This window comes from Lycium barbarum, chromosome 5 (assembly GCF_019175385.1).
Source record: "Lycium barbarum isolate Lr01 chromosome 5, ASM1917538v2, whole genome shotgun sequence".
Classification (NCBI taxonomy): domain Eukaryota; kingdom Viridiplantae; phylum Streptophyta; class Magnoliopsida; order Solanales; family Solanaceae; genus Lycium; species Lycium barbarum.
The window spans coordinates 74,968,561-74,984,294 of record NC_083341.1 but is presented as its reverse complement, the minus strand read 5'-3'; the positions used below and the strand labels follow the sequence as shown (position 1 = coordinate 74,984,294).

Here is a 15,734-nt window from a genome sequence, read left to right as displayed (position 1 = left end):
AAGAAAGGGACGAGCCTTAACATACCTTTCGGTCGCCTTAGTCGTTCAACGTTTATCCTTCCAAGCTCGTAAATCTACATATAAACCATTCATACTATTATTAGGCTCAATGTCATACACTCATCTTAAGCCTTCAATTTAATTCCGTTTAGAATCTGCCAAAATTCGGACAGCACCTCCCCTGTTTCTCTGCCTAGCCCGAAATCACAATCCAACAACCAACAACAACAACAACAATACCAACATCTCAACGATATTATCAACAACAATAGGCTCCATAAAACATCCCACACGATGTTTTCCAAATATCTCAACTAACCATAACAATATCCACAATACCATAATCAAAGAATTATATTAAATTTAATCTCAAATTAATTCAAAATCTCCTTTCAAATTCATTCCATAGTCATCATCTTCACCTTAATAATTTGCAACTTCTATCCTATGATTCTCTTTTTTTATAGGACTTGCTAAACCTTCAAATCACCTTAATTATGAGAAATAGGATGGAGAACATACCTTACACTAGAAGAACTTCACCCCACTCAACTTCTTCCAAGACCAAATTTATCACAACATTAAGTGGAGACAAGAACAATCCTTCTCCATGAGACTTAGCTTGGGGCTTTGGAGTTTAATCCTCTTTTGTAATGGTATAGAATGTTTTGGAATGGTGGAGAGCCTTCAAGAATATTCTTGTAGTGGAAGAGAAGTGTGGAAAATTTTAGAGAGGTATGGAGAGGTTCGGGGAGTTCTATAGGATTATGGAGTTGAAGAAAAAATGACTAAAATGAAGTGTAAAGGCCCTTTTATAGGTGCCAAATTCGGATTTGGCCAGGTCAAAACATAAGTGGGTTTTAAGTGGATTTTTCCGGATTCTCGCTCAGGTTCGGGTTCCTCTGACTGTCCGTTTTAAAATGCTCATAACTCCATGCTCTGATGTCGGATTGACGAACGGTTTGTTGCGTTGGAAACTAGACTCGATGAACTTCATTTTAGGCTGACCCAGAATTCTGTCAAGAATTCTGCCAACTTTTTTTCCAAATTTTTGACAAACTTATTTTCTTCGCTTTGCTTGGTCTCGGAATCTTCTAAAAATCTCCATACACAATATTTATCATTAATCATACTTTATAATGGTCATGTCCTTTGGTTTCATGGTTGTCCTTCCCGGTTACGACTTACGAGATCGTAATTTATCCTGTACTTCATTGTTCCGAACTTCCCATGGCTTGTACCTTCCAAAACTTCATGGAACGTCTCCAATACTCCATTAATATGGTGAAGTACGTGGCATGCTCAAGCTCTGAGAATGCGAGGTGTAACATCCTTCCCCCCTTAGGAACATTTGTCCTGGAATGTTGTACCTTGCGATCTTACGACGCTTTTATTAGTTTCTTGAAATGTTTGTCCTCCTTTAATTCCTGATCTCGGTGCTCTTATACTATGGGCTCATTAGACTTCTTTCATATCTTCCCAATTCTCTATCGAACTCATTCATTAGTTTCATATCCTCATGTTCTTATGTATGTACTCAGTGGTCAACTGATATCTGGTTACTGTCCTGGGACCTGTTGCCATTAAGATGGTCTTAACTCATGATTGCTATGGCTCCCTGCCAGTCTATGAGCACTCTTAATTGTTGTACTCTTTTGACTTGCTCCTTATTTCTCTACTAGTAGACAAATTCCCTTGTTCAGATATGACACTCTTCCTTGCTTGCTTCTTGGTGCTATTTTAGATTAACCCTTTTTGTACTCGTCGACCTTATATACCTATTCGCAAGAAATGAAGATGGACTTAGCCGTCCAAACTTTTGACTCAAAGCTTGTCCAATATTGGGAGTATGTGAAATGTTGTGGGAGACGAGTGAGGAGTCCAATCAAGACTTGGGAGGACATGAAAGGGATATTGAGAGGCCAATATCCCAAGCCTCATGTGAGAAGAAATAAATCTTTGAAGGGTACCTCTTTTGAGAGAACCCCATGCTTAAAGGCAAGGACGGCGGCCCCAACTATTCCTTCCATTGGTCAAAGGAGCTTACGTGAACATCAAGGTAAGATCATTCATCCTTATACTCCTATATCTTTGTGTGATTTTAATGCCGAGTCAAGTATGAAAGTTACCTTATCGTGCGTTAAGCCTAAAGCTTCTTTGTCGTCTATTGGTAATGCCATTATTGAAAGTGTCCCCACACTAGTTGATCCTATTGATGACCGAATTTATCCTTCTTGTAAGGCCGATTTGTGTCCACCTAGTGTTGACATTTGTGCTTTGAATGATAATGCATTATCGAATAAAGGTGCTCAAACACTAGTTGATCCTTTAGATGACAAAATTGATTCTTCTTGCAAGATCGATTTGTGTCCATCTAGTGTTGACACTTACGAATTGAATGGTAGTTTGTCATGTGGTCACCATGTTAGTAATTCTTGCGAGATTGACATATTACCAACTATTGTTGAAACTTGTGTTGATCAACTTGTTTGTAATGATAATTCACTACTTGAGGATCCTTGTGACGTGCTTAATGTACCTCTAGTTAGTGATGATGTTGATATAGTTGGTCAATTGAAAGAATATGACATCTCACCCTTGCTTGTTTCGTGTCAAAATGAGTCTCTTGATCGTACTTTAGTGTCATGTGATAAGACTCCAACTTGTAGTGGTGATGTGTGTCATGTAGATAGTCATGTGAGCGAAAATGCATTGAAAGATGACATTGGTTCTTTTGAGAGTGAAAAGACATGCTTTGACTCCTCATTGTTTATGGATTACGCTCTTGTAAAGGATAATGTTTTATTTGAGGATGACATGACTGTTGAGAGTGAAATACCTAGTGGGATGTTTGGTAATGTTGAACGTTTAGTTTCCTTTGGAGGCTATAATGTGATATGTAACCCACTATGGAATGAAGACACTCTTTCCCATGATGGAGATCTTCCTTTGAGGAATTGTGATCCATTTGTGGGGAAGGAAAGTGTTACAAAGGAAGGTAATTCTTGTCTAGAAATTGCAAATTCTTCCTTTCATGTTCAACTTCATAGTAACCCCTTGGATAATCTTGTCCTTGAACCGTATGGTGAGGTTACATTGGGGAGTGATATTGATGAGGAAGTTATTTTACGTGATACCTTCCTTTATTACTTGTTGGCATATGATGACATTCTTGAGCATATAGGGAGTGCTTCTTATGTGGGAGAAGGCTCTTATGATCTAGCCGATTGTGTTCTTGACCATGCTAGATGGATGTTCGTCCCATTTGATCCAGGTGCCACCTTGTGTGATTTGAAAGCACTATCTTGGGGGAGTCCTTGCTTGAAAAATGAGAGTGTTCTTGTTTGGACATTATGCTACATGTCAAATAGAACCAATGTCGAGTTGCATACTTCGTATTTTGAACCCATTGGTTTTATTACTCCCTTATGTCATGAACCTTGGAGGAATCAACTGCTTGATACCTCATGCGTGCAAATGTTAGTCATGATTGTCATAGATGTGTGGTTGTACCACAAGTTTGTTCATCCTTGGCATGAATATGTGATTATTGCATTGTGTGCTAACCCTCAATCCTTGAGGAGTATGTTTTTGTTTGTCTCCCTTATGGTTTTTCAAGGTTTAGATTCGAGGACGAATCCTTTTCAAGAAGGGGAGAATGATACAAGACGAGTTGCCTCAAGGACACTTAAAGGACCGTCTCGTAGAGCCAAAGTTTGGATGATAGCATGGAGAGGACGGATGGGAGATGGAACAACATTAAAGTGGCCACCGAGCAAGGAAGGCTATACGCAAGAGGCCACATCCGCAAATTCAAGATTTCCATCTCCACAAGACTAGCCAAACAAGGCCCTTGCCTCATTAATGGCATTTATGTAATAATAGGGTCTTCTATTATTTAGTTAGTATAAATACATTGTCTTTCATTTCATTAGGGGACTTTTGACATTTGGAAGAAAAGATGAGTGATTTTGAGAGTTGTCTCTAGAGAGAGAAACGTATGAGAGAGGCCATGGATGGCTCTTGTTGAATCTTTGATTGTGAGAGGATTGGTTGCTTGGGAATTCAATTCCCTTGAGGTCATCCTAAGAGGTTGGTGCTTGTTTATGCTAATTAATTGAGGTCTTTAGGTTTGATACACCTTTAGGTTGCTTTTAATTCCATTTTCTTGTGTCAATCTATCTATCATTTACTTTCCTTGTCATTTTATTGCTTCCGCGTATCCGTTATTGTATCATGTACAATGCCTAATTCCATTAGTCATCCATTACTCTTGGGTTAGGAAACTTTGGAGTGTTTTGTTACGAGTGCGAATCCCTTTTAACACTGAAAATCTCTTGTCCTAAGTTCTCTTTCAATCTAGGTCTATACCATACCATCCCATCACTATTCCATGCCCTTCCATCCACTGTTAGTCCTTCCACCCGTTTAGCTCATTTACTTGCAATTCCTCCTAACTATGTGTTCGTGTTGCAGCCGTACATCAAGTTTTCCTAGTGTCCTACTTCTTGCTCTTAGCACGGAATTCTTACAGTTTAAACTCTCTCCATGCTTCATTCATCGAGCCTTTATCCGTCTTTCTGATGCTACAGCCGAATTGTCTTCCATACATGTTCCTTACATTTCATTCTACTCCCTCTATGACTGATGTGCTGCGGATTTGTGGCACATTCGACGCCTTTTTACTTAAGTCTGGTTCTTGTTCATATGGTTTTGTTGTGTTTTAGGAAAACAATGGCCCAAAAGCAAAAACAAAGAACAAAGGAAAACTTGGCTAGAAATGAAGAATCAACGTCCCGTCGATCAGCCGACGGACCGTCCATCGAAGTGTCGATAAGCTCGACTTTCCAGTGATGACCTTAGTTGAAGAAGACAAAGGACGGAGCCATCGACGAAGCGTCGAACTGATCGACGCTTCGTCGTTTGTTTCATCAATCAAGATCTATCAACAAGAAGAGAGAAAGACTTAATACTCGATGGAGCGTGAACTGGTCGACGACACCGTCGAATAGATCACATCGCTGAAGATACAAAGGATGGAGGAATCGACGGATTATCGAACGATCGACGGTCCGTCGATCTTGCTATCAGGAGCAATTTTGTCAATCGCTGCTGTGCATTTTTGAAGCCTATTTAAAGAACATTTTAGGTTATTTTTACGCGCCAGTTATCATTTTTATGCACGTGAACAAAGTTTCATTGGTGGGTGAGCATTGATTACTCCACTTTTGGAGCTTAGTGAAGACAATAAGATTCCATTTTCCATCATCTTTATCACACATTGTAAGCTTTATGTCTCATTTATTGCTTACTACTTTTGAGACCATTATGTGTGAGTAGTTTCTTTAATCAAAGTTGTGGACCTAAATGATGGGTGTTATGTAATGGGTGTCTAACATTGTTTATATATATAATGGGTTGTGATGTTTTTTATTATTTCTCACATTCATTGTTAGTGGTTGCAAACACTTGCTTATGCACAAACCCTAGTTTATTTGGAAAGATGAACTAGGGTGTGATTTGAAATAATCTAACAAGGACTCGGGGCGCTAACCCTCGTTTAATGAACTCACTTAGGGATAAGATGAGTTCTACTTGGCATATTTAATCGATCTTACTTGCAACTTTTCTACATTTGAGAAAATCATAAAAAGAAATACTTTTTAACTATTGGAAAATATTAGGAAGTGCAGTAGAGATTAAGTGCATACAAAACCCCAACCCATTAGAAATATACCATATTGATACTCATAGCTTAACATCTAATCACCGCGGGGACACAACTTTAGTTCTCCCAATCCAAGCAAATTCCAAATACTTCAAAATAGCGAATACAAACCAAATCTCCTCTATACTATTCGGAATAAAATTAAAGTTTCTAGAGATTAGTTACATAAATAATTGGTACCTTTTTCTCTCCATATTCCCTGTGGGATTCGAACCCAACCTTGTTTGGGTTACTACATTTGACAACGTCCGCTTTACTCCATTAATAGGTGTAATTTGAGCGTACCAAATTTTGACGCCGTTGCCGGGGAATACGGTTTTGAAATTACTAATTGTTGTGTACTCTTCTTTAAAACTTTTTCTATTCCATCACACCTTGTTTGCTGTTATGGTGAACCAGGTGAACATGGCAGGAAGACAAAATCGAAATCAAGGAAACCAAGGAGGACTCCAAGTGAACCCACTAGCACCAGAAGAGGATGAAGATAAGAATATATTTGCGGAATTCATCAATGAAGCTGATTATGCTTCTGTTGTGGTCCCTCCTAGTACTGGAAATTCTACATTCAAAATTGATAGTTCAATCTATCAGCTGCTGAAACTTGAAAGTTATTTCCAAAATTTTTCGGAGGATTGTCCACTCCGACATTTGAAGAACTTCTTGCACGTGTGTGCTCAACAATCCCAAGGTGTTTTTTCTGCTGATGCACTTCGGTTACGGGTCTTTAAATATTTGTTGGCTGGGCAAGCAAGGGAATGGTATGAAAAGCTCCCCAGCAATTCTATTCACACCTGGAGCGAGTTAACCAATACATTTTTGAAGAAGTGGTTCCCACCAAGCAAAAAGGCTGAACTTCGGGATAAGATCTTTGAGTTCAAACAACTTCCATGGGAACAATTATATTCGGCATGGGAGCGTTTCAAGTACTATCTAGCTCAATCTCCAACTCACGGGCTTCCGGATGCTATTCTCACCGAGAAGTTCTACAAGGGGTTAGATACAATGAATCAAATTGCTGTCAATACTGCAGCTGGGGGATGCTTCATGGACAAATCATTTGTTAACATCACCAGTTTGCTCGATAAGCTCACAAACCACAATCAAGCTTGGCACTCAAACGATAGTTAAATCCTGTCATATGGTAGTCCTGTTACATCTCAGAATTTTTTTTGTTCATGCACAGTGAATAGACTGACAAAGTGTACGACTTATGCGATGTTTTGATAAGTAAGAAATAGCATTTGACGGCCCTAATCAAAATTTTAAAGACCTTGGAGGTGAGGGAAGAAAGTTGTCAAGGAAGGCAAGACATACGTTGTGTATCAGAAAGAATTATGAGTAACGAGTCAATGATGATTTAATGATGCTTTGGAAAAGAGTAATAACATCCCTTAGATTGGTATTGAAGTGTTAAACAAGTGTTAAGAAGGTTCCATAAGGATTGGAGATCAAACGAGTCGACGAGAACGAAATCGGAACAGCTAGGCATTATACGGCCCAACATACTAGCTGTATAAATTATACTGGCCGTATGTTAGGCCGTATATTTATCCAAGAGGGGCAACGTTCACTGGACCAAACATACGGCCATACATACGACCCGTATAAAAGATACGGACCGTATGTTGGTCCGTATGTCCTTGTCGGGACAGATTTCATGATTTATATGAGAGGACCCAAGTTCATTTTTTTTCATTTAATTTTCACCTCTCACTCTAAGAACGCTCTAGAAAACCCTCTCTACTCTTCATCTAAAAGAAACCAAGGGAAATCCATGATCAACTTCATCAAATCCACAAAATCAAGTGTATGAAACCTATCAAAGTTCATCTACACCAAGAAATCTCAGGGGAAGTGAGGTAGGGTTTTGGTGCAAGAAGAGAAGTTCCACTCAAGGTTTATTCTCCCATCATCTAAGGTGAGTTTTATGATCATTCCATATTGTTTAAGGTATTGGAAAGCTAAGACACTTGAATTGTAGAAAGATATAGAAAATGGGTCATGAATGTGTGAATAGTGTCATTTTGAGTAATCGCTTGAGTTGAGTCATGATTATTGATGTGTTGTGATATAGTTAGGTTATAAATGATATTGAGGACATGGGATAAGCATTGTATGTGAGAAAACGTACTAGTATACTATGACCAAGATTATGGATGAATTAAAGTGGAATTGTGAAACGAGGGTAATGCAGATGAATGAAGATTGTTGGTTATGATATTGTGAACGTTATTATAAATGCTTGGTAGTTGATATATGATATGGAGAAAGTAGTAGAAGCAAAGGAAATGCTGCCCAATTTTCCATAGAAATAGTAACACGTTCTTATAGTCGATTAACTAATGTTGATGCGAATTCTCTTGAAGGTAGAAACGTGGGCATCGAAGGAGAACAAGCAAGCGATAAATTAGTTAAACGAAAAAGGTCTGTAAGGCTAGTCCTTTCTTTCTAAGGCATGAATCTTATGGTATGAATCCTCCTATCTCCCCATGATTTTCCTACATATTTGGAACTATGAATCTACGAGTATAAAGAACTTCATACGAGATAAAGAAAAGAGATACGTTACGAACATGACAACACCGATGATGAATCTAAGTCTAGAAGTCATAAAGTTCATGATATGATATTCCTACGAAGCTAATGATCCCTATATGACTTTTATAATTTTATCCTCCTACCTCTCCATGACTTTCCTACCTTCCGGAAAACTTAGACCCTATATTCATGAATAGCCATATGGGATAAGATAAGAGATATGTTACAAATGCGATAATGATGAGGATGAGTCTAAGTCTAAAGATTCTAAGGCCTATAATATCATGGTTCTACAAGTCTAATAATCCATATTATGATCCATTGATGTTGTTTATAGTATACACTCACCTTATATACTATTTCCTTAAAGGTGAGGCAGAATACTTATAAATGCTCCATAATCGAATCGGGGGTTCACGACCTTATGTCACCCCGACATAGCCATAGTTGCCTTCAAGTTCTAGTGTATGTTTTTAATGATAAATGTATAATGATGCTAAGTCATGATATGTCTATGAGATGATCAATAATGTAAGTTTATAATATGCCTATGCCATGTATGGAAATGTTGAGTTACGAAGGGTATATGACGATATGATTCCACCGCGCCTAAATGGCCGGACATGTCACCGCTAAAGCGGGCTGCTTATGATTTCACCGCGCTTAAATGGCCAGACATGTCACTGCTAAAGCGGGCTGCTTATGATTCCACCGTGCCTAAATGGACAGACATGTCACCGCTAAAGCAGGCTGCTTATGATGGTTACCCGGACGCGGGTTAACGATGATGATGATGACGCGATGATATATATATGCTATGATGATACCTGTACTATGATTATATAAGTATGCGATATATGTATGAAATGTATGCACCTATAAATCTCATGCAGGTTATATATTCCTCCTATGGTTTATGATTCTTCTATTATGCTTATTTCATTCATGTCTTACATACTCAGTAAAATATTCGTGCTGATGTCCGTTTTCTTTGGACGCTGTGTTCATGCCCACAGGTAGACAGAGAGATGGTGCAGATCCATAGGAGCCACCAGTAGATTTACAGGAGCACTCCAGTAACTAATGGATAGATTAACTGAAGCCCTAGTCCTGACACACCCAGAAGGGCCAGTTGGGTATATATTGTGTATTGTGATGCCTCTGGTGTCGAGTTAGGGTGTGTGTTGATGCAACACGGTAAAGTCATTACTTATGCTTCCCGGTAGTTGCAGAAGCATGAGAAGAATTATCCAACTCATGACCTCGAATTGGCTGCGGTTATCCATGCACTAAAGATGTGGAGACACAATTTGTATGGCATTCATGATGATATTTATACAGATCACAAGAGTCTCCAATATATTTTCAAGCAGAAGGAGTTAAATCTTCGACAGAGGCAGTGGTTAAAACTACCGAAGGATTATGATATGAGCATTTTATACTACCGCGGAAAGGCGAATATAGTAGCTGATGCACTTAGCTGCAAATCAATGGATAGTCTATGTGAAGTCCCTCTGGAGAAGAAATAATAATCCGTGAGCTTCACTAGCTAGCCAGCCTCGGAGTTTGCCTAATTGATTCGGGCAATACAAAAGTGGGTATTTACAACCCAGCTGTTTCGTCCTTTGATATAGAGGTGTAAGAGCCCCAATATGAAAACCCTCAGTTGAGTCACTATAGAGACACATTTCCTGAGAAAGAGAAGTCGCCATTTGAAATTTCTGCAAATGGAGTTCTTAGATACTGAGACAGGCTATGTGTTCCAAATGTTGCAGGGTTACGTCGTCGGATTTTAGAAGAAGCTCATTATTCTCGGTATTCCATTCACCCAGGAGTGACAAAGATGTATCACGATCTCAAGTTAATGTATTGGTGGGATGGAATGAAGAAAGACATAGAATAATTTGTAGCCCAATGTCCAAATTTCCAACAAGTAAAAATTGAGCACCAAAAGCCAGGAAGATTATTGCAAGCGATGGAAATTCCAGCCTGGAAATGGGAAGTGATCAACATGGATTTCATTGGAGGGTTGCCTTATTCCCGATGCAAGTATGACTCCATATGGGTGATCGTGGACAGACTCACGAAATCAGCTCATTTTCTCCCAGTCAGAACCATATATTCGACAGAAAATTATGCAAGGTTGTATCTTAAAGACATTATGCGACTTCATGGTGTCCCGGTATCTACACAGATCGAGGAGCACAATTTACAGCTAAATTCTAGAAGACTTTCCAAGAGGGTTTGGGTACTCAAGTGAGGCTTAGCACAGCGTTTCATCCACAAACTGATGGGCAAGCCGAACGCACTATTCAGACCTTAGAAGATATGTTACAGGCATGTGTGCTAGATTTCGGTGGTAGTTGGGATGACCACTTACCTCTTATTGAGTTTTCATACAACAACAGCTATCATTTCAATCTTCAGATGGCCCAATATGAAGCCCTATACGGAAGAAAGTGTAGATACCCAATTGTGTGGTTTGAAATAGGAGAGACACAACTAATAGGCCCGGAATAGATCCAACAAGCGGTTAGAAAGATCAAAGATATCCGAGATCGATTGTTCATAGCCCAAAGTAGCCAGAAATCTTATGCAGACAACCGTCGGCGAGACTTAGAATTCCAAATTGATGATTGGGTATTCCTAAAGATATCACCGATGAAAGGTGTGATGAGATTTGGTAAGAAGGGAAAATTAAGTCCTCGATATTTGACCTTATAAGATTGTCCTCAAGATTTTCCAAGTAGCTTATGAATTGGACTCACCCCCAGAACATGAATCAGTCCATCCAGTTTTTCATGTGTCAATGCTCCGTAAATGTGTTAGAGATCCAACTAGAATCATGCCGGTAGATGATGTTCAAGTCATGGAAAGGTTGACTTATGAGGAGATACCTATTGCCATACTAGATAGGCAATAGCGGAGACTCAGAAACAAAGAAGCAGCTTCAGTCAAGGTCTTATGGAAGAACAATAACCGAGAAGAAATGACTTGGGAAGTGGAAGAAAACCTGAAGTCCAAGGACCTACACTTATTTCAACCCCCGAAAGAGATTCAAGATGAGACAACAGTATTATGAGGTATGTAATGGTTTCTTTTAGTGCTTTTGGTCGTGTGTGGCCATACTTTTCTTGCCATGGTATTATAGCCCTGTGAGGCATTGTTATTGTGGGCTGTTATGACAGGATGGTATTCCCGTATTACAGGGGAAACTCTGGCAAAATTTCTATAGAATTCCCTCGAACTTAACATTCGAGGACGAGTGTTTTTAAAGGGGGAAGGATGTTACACCTCGGAAAATTTAGTGTTGTTGCTCAGTAGATAGGCTAACGCTGGATGAGGCATATGCGATGTCCTACAAGTAAGAAAGGTTACTTAACGGCTCTAACGAAGATTTCAAAGGCGTTCGAGGCAAGAGAAGAAAGTTCGTTGAAGAATGTAAAGCATAAGTCATGTTTTGAGAAGGGTTTTGTTACACCTCGGAAAATTTCCCGTTGGTACGCAAGTAAACGAACTAGTGATGTGTGCGAGGAGTGCGAGTGTATAATGTTTCATGAGCAATGTGCGTATATGGACGAGAATGATTAGAATGAAAAGTCGAGAAATGTGAAAAGTTGAAAGTTGGCAAAACTGCCCAGTGGTCGTAAAGTGCAAAATACGGACCGTAAAATGGAATACGGTCCGTAAACTGGCAGTCGTAAATTGGCATGCAGAAACTTCAACTTTCTGCCAGTCGAGTAAATGGTTAAAAATGACATGGTGGACGGACCGTAAATTGGAATACGGACCGTAAACCTCCATGGACGACCACTGTACACCTCAGCACATATTTTTAATTCATTAAATATGAGGACCAAGACTTGTTTTATTTCATTTCTACATTACACCACTTCTCTCTAGAATCATCTCTCTACATTTATTTCATAAGTTTTCAAGGATTATAAGTCACCAACAACATAAACAAGTGAATCAAGTGTAAGCAAGCCATTAAATACCATTCAAGTCAAGAAATGCAAATGGAGAAAAACTAGGGTTTTGCTCAAAGTGAAGTATTATCAACCAAAGCTTGTCCCTACATCATCTAAGGTAAGATTCATGATATCTATATATTGGTTAACATATTGAGGAGTTGAAATACTTAGATGGTAGAAGTATATACTAAAATGGTCAATGGAGGGTAAAATGAGGAATGTGTGTAATGTGAATGACTAATGGCTATTGTTATTATATTAATGAAGGTAGAAACTTGAGCATCGAAGGAGTGCGCGTAAGTGTAGAATAGTTCGACAAAGAGGTATGTAAGGCTAACCCTTCTTTCATAAGGCATGGTTCCTTGGACAAACTCTTAAATCCTCTATATGAGTATGTTGTAATCAAGTGATTGACACTCCGAGCTCATAAGCTCACGATCCTCGATACGTGCTACGATTGTACTACGCACCCCATTTGATGAGTAAGCATAAGATAGAGATGTAGCGAAAATGATGATAATAATAATGATGCTAAAGGTGCCTACGGGCTATTATATTTACATGTGCCTATGAAGGGCTATAATGACACCCCGAGCTTATAACGCCGGGTAGGATATATGTATATGAATATGTATAAAGTATGTATACGATTACGAAATGCGCGCACACATCTGCAGATGGTACGGATAACCCTGAAGCCTTGGTAGGGCCAGGTATGAGTAACCTTGAGCCTTGGTTGGCCAAGTATGTATGAAACACCGATCCTATGAGGTCGGGTATGCTATGTAAAGGCTATGTATATGAAATGACTATGTATATAATATGAATATGAATGTGATAAGTCTATGTATAAGAATACGAATAAGGACATGTATATGTATATGAGCACAAGTATGGTACATGTACTATTATGGAATACGGATGATGACGTAGGTGTACTAATAAGTATGAAAAATGAAAAGTCCTACAAAAGGCAGGTAAGTACTATGACAATGATATTATTGTCTCCCCTCCTATGCTATTTCATATGTTGTTCATTATGCGTGTATATCGATGTTGATCATGCTTTACATACTCAGTACATTCTTCATACTGACGTCCTTTTGTTGTGGACACTGCGTCATGCCCGCAGGTGCTCAGGGAGACGGACTTGATCCATAGCTGCCTATTCGGAGATTTCATAGAGAGCTCCATTTCCTCCGGAGCCATATCTTTTGGGTACTTATTCTTTTGTGTATATAATTATGGGCATAACGGGGTCCTGTCCCGCTCATGTGATATGTTATACTCTTCCTAGAGGCTCGTAGTCATGTATATGGTTACACATGTCCGGCCTTGTCGGCCTATGTTTTGTATATCATTTTGTCGGCCACGTTGGCCCATGTACCTTGATGTGGCATAGATGCCTATAGTGATATAAATGTACTGTTGTCCAATTGGGACTAGTTGACGAATGAATGGAAATGTATGTATAATTATGTGACTCACCTAGATGTAAGTATAAGAGTAAGCTAAGAGGGTGCTCGGGTGGGCTAGCACCGGGTGCCCGTCGCGGCCCCGAGTCGAGTCGTGACAAAAGTGGTATCAGAGCAGTTCAGTCCTAGGGTGTGTCTACGAGCCATGTCTAGTAGAGTCTTGGTTATGGGTGTGTTGCGCGCCATACTTATAAATAAGAAGCTGCGGATATTTTAGGAATAAATGACCTTCTTTCTTCATAAGGATCGTGCGATAGAGCTATGATGTAGGAAATTCTCTCTCCTAAATCGTGTGTTGTGTATTTCAGAGATGCCTAAAAAGGGAAAGGCTATGGCAGCCCAAAAGGGAAAGACGGTGGCAGAGAAGCAGGCTAAGAAAGCACCACCACTGGTAGTAGAGGAAAGTGAGTCCCAGAGTGCGGCTCAATCTCAGTCCTCCCAGACAGTGCCTATTACTGAGGAGCGTGAGGGAGCCTCAGCCCCAGCTCCAGCACCTCCAGCTCCTCCACCGAATGCTTCTGGCCAAGATGTGAAAGAGGCCATTAATTTGTTGACCCAGTTGGTTGCGGCCCAGGCTCAGAGGCAAAGTTCAGAGTATGGTGATAGGGCTGTTAGTGCAAGGACCCGTGATTTCGTTACTTTGAACCCTCCGAAATTCTTTGGGTCAAAGCCGGAGGAGGATCCCTAGGACTTTATTGATGGTATGCTAAGGACGCTCTGGTTGATACATGCTTCGGACATCGAGTCAGTGGAGTTAGCGTCATATAGATTAAGAGATGTCTCGATTCAGTGGTATACGGTATGGATGGCTTTACGGGGAGCAAATGCACCTCCCCCGGTATGGCAAGAGTTTGTTGATGCTTTTCTCCGTCACTATATGCCTCCAGAAGTTCGGCGATCAAGGGCCAATAAATTCTTAAATTTGAGGCAAGGTAGTATGAGTGCCCTAGAGTATAGCCTCCGCTTTAACTCCTTGGCTATGTATGCTTCGGCCATGATGGCAGATATGGGCGACAGGGTACACACGATTCGTAAAGGGCCTAGGGCCACAATTGATGGATAAATGCTTGACTGCGTCCCTTCAGGACGGTATGGATATTGCACGCATTCAGGCGCATGCTCAGAACTTAGAAGAAAACCTACAGCAGCGGAGAAGTGAGCGCGAGCAGGATAGGGGTCATAGCAAGAGGGCCAGATCTTCGGGCCCAATAAGTGAGTCCAGAGGCGGACACAGGCAACAGTTCCCTAGACATTCGGGCTATTCCATGACCAGTGCACCTCCACGGTTTTCAGGCCAGAGCCTTGATATATCTACTCATCCCGGGCCGAGTCAGAGTTATTCGGGGTCCCAGTTTAAAGGAGATTCAGGCCAGTCAAGGCCACCTATACCACGATGTTCCCAGTGTGGGAAGTCGCATTGGGGTCAATGCCGATTGGGTTCAGATGGTTGCTATTCATGTGATCGACCAGGCCATATTATGCGTGATTGCCCCTAAGTACATGGTAGAGGTAGGACCCAACCATCAGGGTTGGTAGCCGGATCTTCGGCATCTGTGCGCCCTACGGGGCCAGGTTCACATGCGCCAGTAGGCCATGGTAGAGGTAGAGGCAGAGCTCCCAGTACTAGCGGTCCTCAGCACTGTATTTATGCTTTGGCTGGACGCCAAGATCTTGAGTCTTCTCCTGATGTGGTCACAGGTATATTATCGGTATTCTCTCATGATGTATATGCTTTGATTGATCCAGGCTCCACATTATCATATGTTACTCCATATATTGCGGGTCGATTTATAATTGAGCCGGATTCTATCAAACCGTTTGAGGTGTCTACACCCGTGGGTGAATCGGTAATAGCTAGCCGAGTATATAGGAATTGTGTGATTGTGATTTGTGATCGTCGTACTATGATTGATTTGCATGAGCTAGAAATGGTAGATTTTGATGTTATTATGGGCATGGATTGGTTGGCTTCTTGTTATGCCAATGTTGATTGCCGAATGAAGATGGTTCGTTTCCAGT

The 15,734-nt window shown here is 40.4% G+C and overlaps 1 non-coding gene across 1 annotated transcript; it reads right to left on the bottom strand.

Moving 5' to 3' along the window:
* Nucleotides 1-6,578: 6,578 nt before the first annotated feature.
* On the bottom strand, nt 6,579-6,684 carry LOC132643080 (small nucleolar RNA R71). Its single transcript, XR_009583528.1, has one exon. It is a non-coding gene; the product is annotated as a small nucleolar RNA R71 (small nucleolar RNA).
* Nucleotides 6,685-15,734: the final 9,050 nt, after the last annotated feature.